This window comes from Bos taurus, chromosome 6 (genome assembly GCF_002263795.3).
Source record: "Bos taurus isolate L1 Dominette 01449 registration number 42190680 breed Hereford chromosome 6, ARS-UCD2.0, whole genome shotgun sequence".
Classification (NCBI taxonomy): domain Eukaryota; kingdom Metazoa; phylum Chordata; class Mammalia; order Artiodactyla; family Bovidae; genus Bos; species Bos taurus.
The window spans coordinates 77,662,197-77,668,196 of NC_037333.1; positions in this window are offsets into that span (position 1 = coordinate 77,662,197).

The window sequence follows — 6,000 nt, forward strand, 5'->3', positions numbered from 1 at the left end:
ACCCCATGGAAGGTAAGAGAAAAATCAGTAACCATTCATTAGAGATAACCACTTACGCTGGGTTCTCACAGCCACTAGTGTTCTCCTTCAATGGTTAGCAATAATACCTAGAATTAATACATCTAAATTACCAACCTACTTAACACATAACTTTCATGGATAAAATGATAGGATGTCAAATAGTTTTTATTCTAGTGACAACTGATCAAATGTTAATGTCTGCTTGGAACACACCTTTTGAAAGCTGCATCTAAGATTAGTAAGAAGGAATCCCATAGTGAATTTTTTACGTCTGCTGTAGTAAGGGGAAAAAAAACCACAGGGGTAATAAATCAACTCATGTGCAATTTATATATTTATATAAACATATAGTATATAGAGAGAGTCTGGTGGGCTCTAGTCCATGGGTTGCAAAGAGTTGGACATGACTGAGCAACTAACACTTTCAATTTCACTTTTCATCTCTTATATACAAGTTGTTAATACAAATATCTGATACATATTTTAGAAGAATCCAGAGTCCTAACTCCTTTTTGATGATAGCTATTTCAGTTATGCAATGATAGAAAATATTTTACAAGGGGAGCAGAAAAATTATTTATAATCATTCATTACACCTCTTTCTCATGTTTGCTTTACATTACTTATTGAGCTATGTTTAGAAGATTTCCGTTCCCATTATTTTCACAAAGCTATACCTAAGCTCTCCTCTCCTCTATCTAGTCTTTACTTCCATTTTACCACAACCCTGTCTGGTCTCCCTCATATTCAGGCTATATTCTATCTGCTGCTGCTGCTGCTGCTAAGTCGCTTCAGTCGTGTCCAACTCTGCGCAACCCCATAGATGGCAGCCCACCAGGCTCCCCCTTCCCTGGGATTCTCCAGGCAAGAACACTGGGTTGCCACTTCCTTCTCCAGTGCATGAAAGTGAAAAGTGAAGTTGCTCAGTCCTGTCCGACTCTTCACGACCCCATGGATTGCAGCCTACCAAGCTCCTCCATCCATGGGATTTTCCAGGCAAGAGTACTGGAGTGGGTTGCCATTGCCTTCTCTAATTCTATCTAATCTCATAGAAAATATGAGATCTCTTTTCTCTTTAATATTTTCCTCCTTATCAATCTCATTCTCAGTCTCTCTGTTATCTTTACTTGTGGTCTTACTCACTTTCCCCTCTTAGGTCTGTGTTTCACAAATGTCATTTCTGCCTTATCTAATGTTTCTTACCAACAGCATCTTCTCCCACTCAGTCAAAAGATTCACTCATCAGCCAATCCTTTCTTTTGTTTCCCTTCTTTTCCTTTCAATATTCCCAGACTCACTTTTGTGTTAGTCCTCAACCAAAAATTTTTTTCTAGGTCATTTTCATCCATCTCTCTGGACTTCTCTACTCATCACTCTAAGTCATTTGTGTCCCCAGTGTACAGGGTAAATTCACAGAATTGCAGACCTGAGACAAGTCTTGAAATCATTTAGTTCCATCCTTTTACTTCACAGATAAGTAAACTGAGGACTACAGAGGACATGGAAGTGTTCAATGTCATAAGATTCATGCTGGAGCTAATTCTTGAATCAGGGTTTCTTGATTAGCACATTTTATACAATATTATTTTTAAAATGTTTTCCTGGTTTACCCTTCCTATGGCAATATGTCTGCCTTACATGTGATATAGTTTCTCCTCTCTTTCTATAATTTAAAGATCTTTTTTTTTTTTTTAAGCAACAGAACCAAAACTCAATCTTTCTTAAGCTAAACCAATAAAAAAATATTTAATGGGATTTATTGATTCATGTAATCATGGAGGAAAAGGGTGAAGACAAACCTAATTGGGAACGAGGACAATGAACACAGTAAAGACTTGTTCTGTGTCTTATTTTTATCTACTTTTCCCTATGTGCTAGCTTGATTCCCTACTGAGAAGCAGTATCTGATGGTGGCTGAGTTTCCAGACTTTGAACCTACACTGCTTGAGTTAAAAGCCTGCTTCTCCATTTTCTAGTCCTGTGATTATGAGCAAGTTCTCTATAGTTCAGTCCCCTCCTCTGTTAATATGTGAGATAATACAGTAAAATTATAAGTTAATAAAATGCTTTTAGAACAGTGCCTTACATGTAATACATGCTTAAAAACTGTTTCCTATTCTTTCTGTTGCAACTAGACAGTCTCTTTTTATAGAGAGTCATGTTTGGCAGCAGCTTTGGATTTTGAATCAAACAGAGCCATGAAAATCTAAAAGAGCATTTGGTTAGAAAAATCACAAGGAAGGATTCAGATTCACCATGCTTGGTTCTCATAGCTTACCCTGGACCAGTTTTCCCTCTGGGATTATGTACCATGATTGGAATAGCCTAGGTTACTGTTCCTATCTCCTCTAGGATAACAAAGTCTTAACAGGAGCTAATGTAAGGGGGATGCTGGAAAAACACACTTGGAGTAGAATCAGTTCTTACAGTGCTGTGTCTCATCCAGTCCATCTGAGACATGGGCCTTGTAAATGTCACTCTTTCACAGCTAAATCCTGCTTTACATCTGACTGATCTTAACTGATTATTTTGATTTAGTTTCAGTTCTATCTCACAAAAGCATCTAGTAAACCCATAATCCAATCAATATTACAGAAGTGGTATATTTCCCTCAGTTACAATTAATTTCTCTCCTCTCCTTAATAAGTCTAATTATAAACATTAGAAAATCAGAAATGAATGTTTCATTCTTCTTATTCTTCTCTCAGTTGATTCCTAAATTTTACTTTGTAAGTTTGAAAATTTCAAGTAGAGAAATACTACTTTTTCTTACACTTATGTGTCCTTGAAAAGATAATTAAATTGGTTTTGATGAAAAAACTCTTTCTCAAAAAAAGGTGGAGATGAAAATGCTATTAGGTTTAATCCAGGATTAGCAAGAGACAGCCAGAGAAGCTGTTATTCTCATCCAGCATGAAGGTTTAAAACTGAGGGATACACCCCACTACAATACATACATCTGTACAAAAAAATAATTACATTTCAATTCTGACATGCTACCACCAGTTGGAAACAGTCTTTCAGATAAAATGGTCAGGACTTTTCCCAAGGTATGCCTTGCACAAAAAGCAGTTTATTTGAATATGGAATGCAGATCTTATCTTCCAACACACGTACAAACATACAACTATTGGGAGGAAAATGAGAAAAAAATATATGTGTGTGTGTGTGTGTGCGCGCGCGCAAGCATGCGCTAAGTTGCTTCAGTCATGACCAACTTTGTGACCCCATGGACTGCAGCCTTCCAGGCTCAGTGGGATTTTCCAGGCAAGAATACTGGAGTGAGTTTCCATTTCCTACTCCAATATATATATAATTCTAGCAAACAAAAGCAAATCCTATCAGCTTTCCACCAATTTCACTGCTGCTACTGCTAAGTCACTTCAGTCATGTCCAACTCTGTGCGACCCTATGGACAGCAGCCCTCCAGGCTCCTCTGTCCACAGGATTCTCCAGGCAAGAATACTAGAGCGGATTGCCATTTCCAGTTTCACTAAGGAGGAATATATATGCGTTATACTCTGGGGTGTTCTATATTCTTTAGGTTAAAGAAAAGATCCAACCCCTTGTATAATGCCATAGGATTTTCAGTTCTACCAAAAGAAGTCAAAAGTGAAACACAATTACAGTCCTACCTCTTCTGCTTCATGATCCATATAACTGTATAGTTGTGTTTTATTAGTTTCTTCAGTTTTAAGTGGAAGTAATTATTGAGATTTTTGTGAATAAACAAACTAGAAGTGCTACTAAATTTTCTTTTGAAGCATTTCCAGAAATATTAAAAGCTAGACAAAAATAAAAACTAATTGAGTGGTCTAATTTAAAAAAAAATAGTTTAAAGTGTTCCAAATCTGAGATGCAAAAAATTGGATATACATCAGAGGAAATTACTATTTCCAGTAGACTTAATTTCAAACAAGCTAGAGGGGAGACCATCATAAGCAAATGATGCAAATCTTTAATTAGAAAAAATTAAAGCCTAATAGTGATTTAATTACAGATAAGATTAAGTTTTGCCATTTAAAAATAAAAATCAATTAAATGCTAATGCTCTATTGGGAGTTTGCTAGATTTAAAAGCCTGGATTTTGGAATTTTGGAACTTGATTACTAAAAAAGACCTCATCCTTTATCTATACAGGCTTTACATTAAAGCAGTTGCATAATCTCAGTATGCTAAAGTTTTTAAGATGATAGAATGTTCAACCATTTCCTGTCACCCCACCTAAATACTAACAATATACAAAGACAACACATACTTTCACTTTTCTTGGAGGAATATCAACTTCAAGAACAAGGGAAAATACTGAGGATTAAATCACACTTGGGGCTTATAGAGTTGCATGCTCCAAGTGTTTGAAAACACTTTCAAGAGAAGGGAATACAGAAAAGGATTTTAACTCTCAAGACTATTGTAACTTAAGCATATTGTGCTGCAAATAAATCCTGATGTGACTGTCATGGAAAATAGATGCTGTAAAGACCATTCTTTAGAGGGTAAATACAAACTGTCTATGCAAATAATAAAAACTTTTTGATTAAATGAGCTGAAGCTCAGCTGTCTCTTGAGTTTTAGAATGTTCTTCAGCAATTCTGTCCCTCAGTTCAGTTCAGTTCAGTCACTCAGTTGTGTCCGACTCTTTGCGACCCCATGAATCACAGCATGCCAGGCCTCCCTATCCATCACAAACTCCTGGAGTTCACTCAAACTCATGTCCATTGAGTCGGTGATGCCATCCAGCCATCTCATCCTCTGTCATCCCCTTCTCCTCCTGCCCTGAGTCCCTCCCAGCATCAGAGTCTTTTCCAATGAATCAACTCTTCTCATGAGGTGGCCAAAGTATTGGAGTTTCAGATTTAGCATCATTCCTTCCAAAATTACGTCCCTAGTGAGATTTAATTATCTCATTAGATATTTATTTACTACTATATATTAAGTTTCAGTGCACCATTATAGTTTGTGGACTAACAAATACATAACTGCTACTAGATAGAAACAAGTTACCCAAATAAGTATTTCCAATTATTAATATTTCACAAATATATAACAGTATCCCCAGAGCAATCAGTTTGAAGTACATTAAGGAGGCTTGTGGATGGAATATAACATAGAGGAACAGAAGATTGTAGAGGGTCACTTAGAGGTAAGTGACTTTTTAAATACATCCTGCTAGGGTTATTTTTTTCTCTCAAAAGCTACCCTAGCTTGGCAAAAGAATGTTTAAGATGTTAAAAACTAAGACACAAAGGACTAGAGATAAAGCTTTTGAATAACTATTTCCTTTTTGTAATTCTTAGAGGGAAAAAAAATGATCTACTATCCTCCAGTAAATGACTGTTTATCTTACACCTCTTATTCAAAGAGTTTGGAAACATTATCAGGCCTTCAAAATAATCTCTATCATGATGACATTTCTGCAGCAATGAAGTGTAAGAAAGTTACTATAACACTTAAGTCAGTGTTTCCCAAACTATTCTGATAATCTTCGGTTCTTTGCGATATTATGTATGTGTGGGGGGTGGGCATGGAAAGGAGGATTTTCTGTGAGTCAAATAAATTCAGATTAAACAAATTGAAACACATTTTTTAACCCAAGGTTTTCAAAATCTGTAATATTTTTGTGTTTTCGCCAAAACAGCATAAACTAAATATTCAGTTCAGTTCAGTCACTCAGTCGTGTCCGATCTTTGTGACCCCATGAATTGCAGCACGCCAGGCCTCCCTGTCCATCACCAACTCCCAGAGTTCACTCAAACTCACGTCCATCAAGTCTGTGATGCCATCCAACCATCTCATCCTCTGTAGGCCCCTTTTCCTCTTGCCCCAATCCCTCCCAGCATCAGTCTTTTCCAACGAGTCAACTTTTCACATGAGGTGGCCAAAGTACTGGAGTTTCAGCTTTAGCATCAGTCCTTCCAAAGAACACCCAGGACCAATCTCCTTTAGAATGGACTGGTTGGATCTCCTTGCAGTCCAAGG